Below are 9,436 nucleotides of genomic sequence, written 5' to 3'. Positions count from 1 at the left end.
TCCGCCATATTCGGTAGTTTAGGCCCGCTCAGTTTATCCAGATTTGTCATACACAAGAGCCCAACCCTCCTCTTCTAGAACCTCACTGGGCATATCCCTTAGTTTTGGCTGCAGCCACCAAATCACCAAGCGAAAAAATTAGGTTAATACAAATAAAGATAGGAAAACAGATTTGTCGCAGGGTCAAGTTGGGTAACAGTAATATGCCAATTAACTTACCTTAACATGAATTTAAATGAAACCAAATAACAGCACCAAGTTCACTAATATGTAGATTTCTTATAATGTGTAGATTTATGTTGTTTTTTTTCTTTTCTTTTCTAGCATTTTTGCAAGACTGGTGATTTAAACCTCATATACTGTTCTTCACTTTAGCAGCCTTGATGAAACAGTGAATTCGGGTTTCATATACAAATTACCTAAAAAGTAAAAACTATAAACTAAGAAAAAAATATCAATAATGATATAATTTACCTTGAGAGAGGCTCCACCAACTATGAAACATCAACATTTCTTAGCCCTCCCAATTCCTTGCAGTTGGAACCATTCACAGACCCTGCATATAAATACATTAAAACTCAATTTTAAACTCAAGACCACCTGCACAAATATATAATTACTTATTTGTATTACATAATAGTAAAGTTGTTATAATTATGCATGAGCAACTCCTGATCCGTTTCCTTTTTTAGCTAATTTCTTTTAAAATTCTTATCAATTTAACACATTAGCATGACCTGGAGCGAGAAGCAACCAACACACAAGTGAATGGGTCAAAATTGTTATTGTTAACTATATTAAAAACATATTTAAGGAGCTGAGAAGGCTAGCCGGTTATACCAAGCTGCAAATCAAAAGCTAAAACATCAGCTTCCACATATTTAGACATAAAAACCCTAGAAACCATGAAAATCTCACCAATATCCGAGTAGCCAATGTATTCGACAGACCACGATTCGCGAGTGCATCCAGCAAACAGCCAACATGATGCTCACAAAAGAATGAAGACCCCACGGTCTTCATCTTCAACTGTATTCACATTTCTAGAAAACAAAAACCGTAATCAATACAAAAAAATATATACTCTCTCCGTAGATCCATTCACAAAACATTAAAAAAACACCAAACCAGCACAGATCTGAAAGTATTATAACAGATCTGACAAAGATGTTTATAAAAAACTTAAATGATATAAAATTTAACAAACAAAACTATAGATAGGGTAAAAAACGGTACCACTAAGGCTGAATTTGAAGGTTCTTGAACCAAGCCGCAGTGTTCTCTCTTTCACCTGTTCATCGGTCTTCGTCTTCAACTATATTCAAATTTCCAGAAAACAAAAACCCTAATCAATACAAAAATATATACTCTCTATGTTAATCCATTCACAGAACATTAAAAAAATCACAAAACCAACACAGATCTAAAAGTATTATCACAGATCTGACAAAGATTAAAAAAAAACGTACAAGATAGGGTAAAAAACGGTACCGGTTCCATGGATGAAAGGGGAGAAGACGGTGATGGCGACGACCGGTTCCATGGATGAAAGGTGGAGGTGCGGTGGAGGATCTAGGGTTTGTAGAGAAAGGTGGAGCGGCGGATGAAACAATTGTGGTTTAGAGAGTGATAGAAAGAATATATTGGATCCATCAAACTAAAAACGGGTCAAGTTGATTCGGTAAGATCCGCGTGGGTATCATCAGGTGTTGAAAACAAGTTTTCAACACTTTGTGCTTAACAGGTTTGTACAATGGGCTTCAAAGACTTGTAAAGTGGCAAATGGCCATTTCTATCCTTCCTATATGCTTTATAATGTAGTATATATATATATATATATAGGTAAAGAGTATGGTACAAATCTCACTATCATACATTATGTACGCTACAACAGCAGCCATACACGTGTCCTGATTCAATTTTAATAAATAAGGGTATATCAGACATTCTATTCTAACATTTTCAACTGCTAATCATTGAATCCCGTCAATTATGGAGTTCGTTTCCTAACCGTTCCATTTAAGTATTCTTCGTTTTCAATTCGATTGTAGGGTTTTTGATTGATTCCACTCAGAACGGCCATTTCAGAAAATGCTTGATTCGTCATTTATTTGAGTTTTGGGTTTTTTTTTGATTTAAAGTTTTTTTTTATTATTAGATTTGTAATCAGGGTAGAAGATAAGTGTTTATTGGAATTAATTGTTGTGTTACTATATCGCATGTGCCTTTTTATATATCGCATGTGATGTGTTAAAATAATCCAACTAGTAAAAGAATGGATCTGTTGTATAATTTCGCATGTTAAATATAGTCATTTCGCACACAATGAAGTTTGATATATAATTTCGCAAGTTTAATTCGAGACTTCGCAAACCTTAAAGATTTTATCAATTGTAGCTTTTGATTTCGCAATCTTTATGAGTAATTATTTTATTTTCGCACAGTGTGTTTCAATTATTAAATCAAATAATTCAGTTCAATATTTATTTCAATAATTCATATCAATATTTTTTTTATTATATATTCTATGTTTTCATCACTATTGCAAACATCCTATTAAAAAATGGCAGATCTACCAACATCCTCTTCTTCTTCTTCTTCTGAACCAAGTATTAAGCAGGTTTTGAGGAAAAGGATTCAGCAACAGATTCAAGAGGATCAAACTTGTCAAGAGATGTTGGAGGCCAACATTTCTCGTGTAACGGAAAACATGAAGAGAAGATAAGAAATTCTGAACTTATCCCAGATGCAAGTGAGTAGTCTTAAAGAAATTGCAGTTATGTTTATGGTGGATTTGGGTGAGAGGGATGAGAAACAGTTGAAAGAGTTGGCCGGTGCAATAACTGTATTAAGATGCTCAATGAAGATGAAAATAGAGTTTCTTTCATCTTTTGAATGAACTGTTTTGTTTTTTTTTTTGGTGTATGTTCCAATAAATTTGCATGTTTTGTTATGTAATGGACTTGTATTTCGCAAATTTTAATAATTCATTGTGAAACATGCGATTTTCAAACAAAACACATGCGAAATAAAAACACAATTGCCAATTAAGAAACACCAATATATGCGAAATTAATAAGAGAACTAAAGCAGTTGAAACAGTTGAAACAGTTGAAATATGTAACATAAATACATCATCAAATGAAGTTTAGTTTTCCCTGTCAAAATATGTACTCATCCTTTCTGGGATTATCTTATCCAGATCTTTCATATACCTCTCTTTGTCTGGCCTTTTGTCGAAAGCATTGGCCATTTTAATTATTTTTTGACGATGCATGTTGTGTTCTAATAGAATGATTTTGCTGAGATATCTTGTCCTTAGGAGATGAAGTTGTGCTTTCTGTCTGTTGTTTACTTCATCTTCATTCACAAATCCTGTCACCCATGGTTTTTGGTCTCCTTTGTACGTTTCCATGTGACGCATCGTAAACACTCCACAGTCTACTCCGTTATTCTTCGTCCTCCAATCCATCTCTTTTCTTTCTATCACTGAGGTTGCAAGTTCTTCTATAGCCGGTGTTGGTTTTAAAGCATTTTGTAGGTATAAACCAATACCCTTCTCTGTAACATTGTAACATTGTGTTAGTAGCTTTTACATAAAATATAACATGTATATGTATAGGTTTTTGTATTACCAGTGTGTCTGGAAGCCCCTTGTATCTTTCCTTAAACTCTTGTTTTGCAGCTGAATTGTCAATCAGATCAATTTTGCCGGATTTTAAGTTGAAGCACAAGACATAGAAGTGGTCACCTTGAAGTACCGGAATAAACACCAGGTCAACCGATTCAAGTTTTTTTTACCTCATATCTATTTAACATGTCTTCAAAATTCGAGGCAAATATTTTGAGTCGTTGGTTGCCTGTGTATTTCTCCTCGTCGTAACAGATATTCGGCTGTATGTTATGTAACCAGAGTCAAATCCATGCAAACAATGGTTTTTTTTTTCACATGCGAATAGTGTATGTACCAAATGCGAAATGACAACAGTAGGAGAAATGCAAACATTTGATTATTTTCACATGTGATTAGTATATACAACACATGCGAAATTACAACAGTATGAAAATGTTTCAAAAGCAAAAATTCTGCCATAATACATGCGATTTAGATATAACTAGTTTGCGAAATCATTTAATATGCATTTACTTTTTAGAATTTCAAATGAGAAAATGTATATGAAAACATACCATCATTGTGGAATACAAGAAGAATCTGTGTGGTGATGATTTTCTATCCCTTTTCTTCTCTTCAAGGTTTAGAATATCTACAAATGCATCTATTCCGTTCGATGCTACGTATTGTTCCCTGTAGAAGCTTTCAAACACAGCTTTGAATGTTGCAACCTCAGTTTTTGATCGATAAAATTCTTCTCTGCCAGTCATAAAATAAATAATTAGTTTTTGTTTTGTGTATATTTTTATTAGATGTTTGTTTGTTGATATATGTTTTTCTACTTACTACAAGCCTGCAAAGGTAGCAAATGTGAAGCGGATCACACTCAATTCTTGGGTCAAGAGTGCTTCATGCATGTTTACCACTCTATTGCAGTAAGGGGAACAAAATTTGTCTCCAAGCTCTGCACATCTTTTCTCACCTCTTATTTTTGCTTGTTCTATTGTCTTATAAAGCAGTTCGTTTAACCCTTTTGGTATAACTTGTTTTGGAACTTGCTTTGGCTTTGTGGTTTTCCTCCCCTTAGTTTGTTTTTTTTTCCTTTATCTTCTTCCAATGTTGGTCCTATGCTCAAAACCAACTCAACTGAATGCAATTCTTCAGCAGTTACCTGAGGGCATTCAGGTTCCATTTCCTTTTCAACTTCAACATCCGTATCGAGTTGTTGAGGGTCTTTTTCTGGCACTTCTTCCTGGACTTTTTGTGTAGATTCTGCCAAGTTCACTGTCTCTTCGACAACAGTTTCATTTTCACCAGTTTCTGCATGCCAGAGTAATTTAAGATATACAATAATTTATGATGTTTAATTTTTCTCCTAAAGTAAAGGGTTTTATTACCCTTGGCAGTTGTTTGGTAAGCATATACACCCGGTTCCACAGTTTGAATGTTTGCGATAAGGGTGTCTGTGACTCTTCCATCATCTGGTTGCAGTATACCTATAGATACAAAATATTTAGTATAATCAAAATCGCAGGGTTATACATGACATATTTGTGCGAAATCAAACTTTGAAGTTTTTTAACAAATCGCATGTGTTTTTGTAGGATTTCGCATGTGCATAAATGTAGTGAATTTTTACATTATATCGCATGTGTTAATATTGAGTTCGCATGTTTTACCTTCTGATGCCATTTGTACCAAAACTGTTGATATTACTTTTTGAGCTTCTTCATCCTCTCTACCTTCTTCGTGTGTAGTAACTTCATGATGAACTTCACAAGCTGGGGTTTCAGGTTCTTGATGAACAGGGGAGGCTGCAGTTTCATGCTCTTGAACCGGATCAGGTGGCACACAAATGGGATTATTCTGAAGCGTCTGATCCCACTCCTTACAAGCCTTCATAACCTCCAGATCCCAAAAACACTTAGTTTTTGCTTCTGACACTAAGTTGTTCATCTCTTGAACATCTTTAACCATTTTAAGGTATTTTTTGACATTTGCTTTCATCTTTTTCAACAGATTCTGTAATATTTTTCAAGTAAAAAAGATACTATCAATCTAGAAGTTAAATATAACTGATTAAGTTAAATAAGTTAAATTAATATTTTTTACGCTTACCTTTTTGTTTGCTCTCGAAGCCTCTAGTTGTTGTTCGTGGGCTGTGTCGTAGAATACCGATGGTGAAAGTTGAGCAGGAGTGTTGCAATAATCCATCATTTTCTGTGTCTGCGTTCCAACTTCAAAGTTAATGTTCATCTGAGACATTTCATGAATTTCAAAACTGAAATCCATGAAATCATCAATGATCTCGTCATCTTTTGGCTCTGCCCCGGTTTCTTCGTTTTGTACTGCGCGCGCAGTCCTTCTTTTGTAGCTTATCGTTGTGTCAACCGGTGGTCGTAGTGTATAATCATCCTCAGGAGGACCATCTTCTTTTTCATTTTTTTCTTCATTTTCTTCTTTATTTTCTTCTTCTTCTTCACTCTCACTTGATATCCATAGAGGTCCGTTATCCGAAATATGATCTTCGACTTTATCAATCTCCGAAGATGTTATATAACGAATAACCGGTATCTCCACGGCTTTCTCAAACAGGTTAAGCTTTTTGTTGTACTCATGCGTGTATAGAAGCTGTATAAATCGCAAGATCATTTAATTATATAAAAGAACAAACTAGTATTTTAAATATGTTATTAAATGTAGTAATGTATACCGTAAGAAAGGCAACAGGTCCCACGAACTGTATCTTATAGTTCTTCCAGCCCGCTCGTGTCCGGCGCAATGTTTCGAGTAGATATGAGCACCAATCTAGATTTTTTATTTCCTCAACATCTTCTACACCGAGCAAACATCTATCATTTGCAAGTGTTGCCTTTGTAATTTCTGCAAAGAAGATCATCCAGTATACAAGGAAATTTAATTTAAACAGACTCCCTCCATCTCTTTGATTTTCCATTGTATTTGCAATTAAGCCATGGGTAATTCTCGCGTTTTGCCCCCACTGGCGGATGAATGTATCCCGGACAGCATTTCCCGGTTCTTGACTTTTTTCAATTTTTTCTTGCTTTTTGACTTTTCTCTTATCGACTATTATTTCAACCTTCTTTGGACCTTTTGGTATTCCAAATACCTCGTAAACTGTGTCTGGTGTTATTTTTATTTGGTGTTTTCCTACGTTTAGCTTATCGAACTTCTCATCAATCGCTAGCCAATATGCCAATCTTGTCGAAATATGGTTGATGTTGATATCCAGAATAGCTCCAAACCCCATATCCCTCACATCATCAATCTGTTTTTTTGAAAATCTTCTAACAGTATCCATATATGAGTTAGGTTGGCATCTCAGCAATATTGCTTCATTGTTGTATTTGAAGAACTCTCTATGTTCTGTTTTAGGTTGTTGCACCTTTTTTGAATGTTTTTTGTGTGTATCTTTGATTTCCTCTTATCTTCTTTCTTATCATGTTTTTTCTTTTTTTGGGGGTGGCTTAACAAAGTCATCATCTTCTGAACTTTCTTCAATCACCAATCTCTTTCTATTCTTGTTAATTTTTATCAGAGTTGATATTGGTCCTTCAAAGTCATCATCAGATTCTATTTCTACAAAATCGCATGCTATAGTTAAAAACACTTACAAAATCGCATTTATCAGTTAATCATGTACAACAAGTCATCAATTCGCATGTGTTAGGTATCAATTCGCATGTGTTATTTAACAATTCGCATATATGAGTTATGATTTCGCATTTGTTACATAAGCATTACCTAAACTATCAATCATTATAAATCATAAACAAATACAACTAACTTATGATATAAAATTGCATGTGCATTTATATCAATTCGCAAGTTTAATCTAACCTAAAACAAAAAACCTTCCACATACTATTTTTTTATCATATGAAATCGCAAATGTCATAAAAACCACCACAAAACCCTATATGATATCGCACATCTATCAGTATCATTAAGAAAAACTGCATAAAAAATGCAAAACCTAATAAATAAACATACCTGTAATAAACCCTAGCAAAATTGAAGTTGTTATCAATATGTAATGTTATAAAACTATATGTTTCAGTTAAAACGTTAATAAACAAACAAAATCGCATTTGATTTTAAAGCTCCTGTATATTCCACTATTAAATCGCAAATGTAAATAGATACCTGGATTCATCTTCTTCGCTTGTGGTCTGTCGTTGTTTGCTTTGTTTCTTTTCTCAATATTCATGGAATCGTAGTTGAAATCGCAATAGAGAGTAGCAGGGAACGTTTTGGAGAAGGAGAATGCAATGTTTTGATTTTGGGTTTACGGTATGATTTTGAGTTATTGTGTGCTGATTATCAGGGGTTTTGTTCTCGCTATGGACGATTTTAACCTTGGCAGTTTCTTTTATTAATTTTAATTTGATTAATTTAATTGTTAAACACGCGCTTTTAATGAGATGATCGGACGGTTGTTCTTGTAGCGTACATAATGTACGATTAGTGTATTTGTATGTTAACCGGCCTCTATATATATATATATATATATATATATATATATATATATATATATATCTTTAAAATCTATATATTTATATATATATATTATTTAATAAAAATAATTCGAGCGAAACCGAGCGATCGACGAGCGAGCAGACCTTTGCTCATGCTTGGCTCGTTTTCAAATCGAACCGAGCCGAGCGGCTTAGTTACAAACTGAGCGGGAATCGAACGAGCATTTTTCGGGCATTTTTCGAGCGATCGTCGAGCAGTTTGGACAGCCCTTTGTAATAGTACACATGTGAATTATTACACATGTGCACTACAATTTTTTTTTGAAATTTTTTTTTTCTTATATATAAAAACACTAGCGATTTTTAATAAAAAAATTGATTTTTTTTTGTTTTTTAGGGTTTTTTAGTTAGTTTTCGAGTTTACGCGATAAAAGTGGTTTTCATTTGAACCTTCCCCTATATATATATATATATATAGGGGAAGGTTCATTTGAGAATAAAATTTAATTGAGAAGAAAAAGAACAAAGGGTAATTTTGTAAAACATTAAATAGTTTTTTCATTTATCTCATGTATTATCCTTTTTGACTCATTGATTAGTCATAAAGACTATTATCCTCCACACTAACTTTTTTTTGCCTACACACATCAAAAGTTATCTTACATATATCGAAATTCATCCTACACAACTCGTAATTTATCCTACACAACTCGTAATTTATCCTACACTTTAAATTATTTTTTTTTATTTTTTGAAAAATATATATTTTGAAGATAGGTTACAAAAAAATTTAATGTAGTTAGCTATTAAAGAGGAATACTACAAATTGATGACCTATGTAGATTTACCAATGTACCCTTATAATAGCATTAAATACTTATATTAAATGAAGTAAAATAAAACATTCTTATTGGTTGAAATTTCTTCTTTTTTTCTTCTTACAAAAAATTTCTTCTCATTTGAACTCTCCACTATATATATATATATATATATATATATATATATATATATATATATATATGGGAAGGTTCATTTGAGAAGAAATTTAATGTGAGAAGAAAAAGAAGAAAGGGCATATTAGTAAAATACTATTTCATTTATAACTCATATCATTATTTATTAACTCTTTAATTAATCAGTCAACAATCATTAATTATCCTACATATAATCTACAAAACCTAAGCATATCAAAATTTTCCTACACATACCCTATACATTATAGAATTTTATCCTACACAGTCGAAATTTATCCTACACACCTCGAAAATATATCCTACACAACTCGTAATTTATCCTACACAACTAGTAATTTATTCTACACTTT

The 9,436-nt window shown here is 33.0% G+C and overlaps 2 long non-coding RNA genes across 3 annotated transcripts; both read right to left on the bottom strand.

The window, feature by feature from the left end:
• Positions 1-958: 958 nt before the first annotated feature.
• Positions 959-1,627, bottom strand: LOC110938479. 2 transcript variants are annotated; one of them, XR_002591424.2, is made up of 3 exons: positions 1,492-1,627; positions 1,237-1,315; positions 959-1,043 (listed from the first exon to the last, which is right to left on the bottom strand). It is a non-coding gene; the product is annotated as an uncharacterized LOC110938479 (long non-coding RNA). The 2 variants fall into 2 exon arrangements; XR_002591425.2 differs by having other exon boundaries at positions 1,470-1,617.
• A 5,466-nt stretch (positions 1,628-7,093) lies between these two features.
• On the bottom strand, positions 7,094-7,824 carry LOC118492501. The gene is made up of 2 exons (XR_004894082.1): positions 7,781-7,824; positions 7,094-7,213 (listed from the first exon to the last, which is right to left on the bottom strand). It is a non-coding gene; the product is annotated as an uncharacterized LOC118492501 (long non-coding RNA).
• Positions 7,825-9,436: the final 1,612 nt, after the last annotated feature.

The sequence above is a fragment of the Helianthus annuus genome, chromosome 5 (genome assembly GCF_002127325.2).
Source record: "Helianthus annuus cultivar XRQ/B chromosome 5, HanXRQr2.0-SUNRISE, whole genome shotgun sequence".
Lineage (NCBI taxonomy): Eukaryota > Viridiplantae > Streptophyta > Magnoliopsida > Asterales > Asteraceae > Helianthus > Helianthus annuus.
The sequence above is the reverse complement of the archived record's forward strand: the minus strand, read 5'-3'. Positions and strand labels throughout refer to the sequence as shown.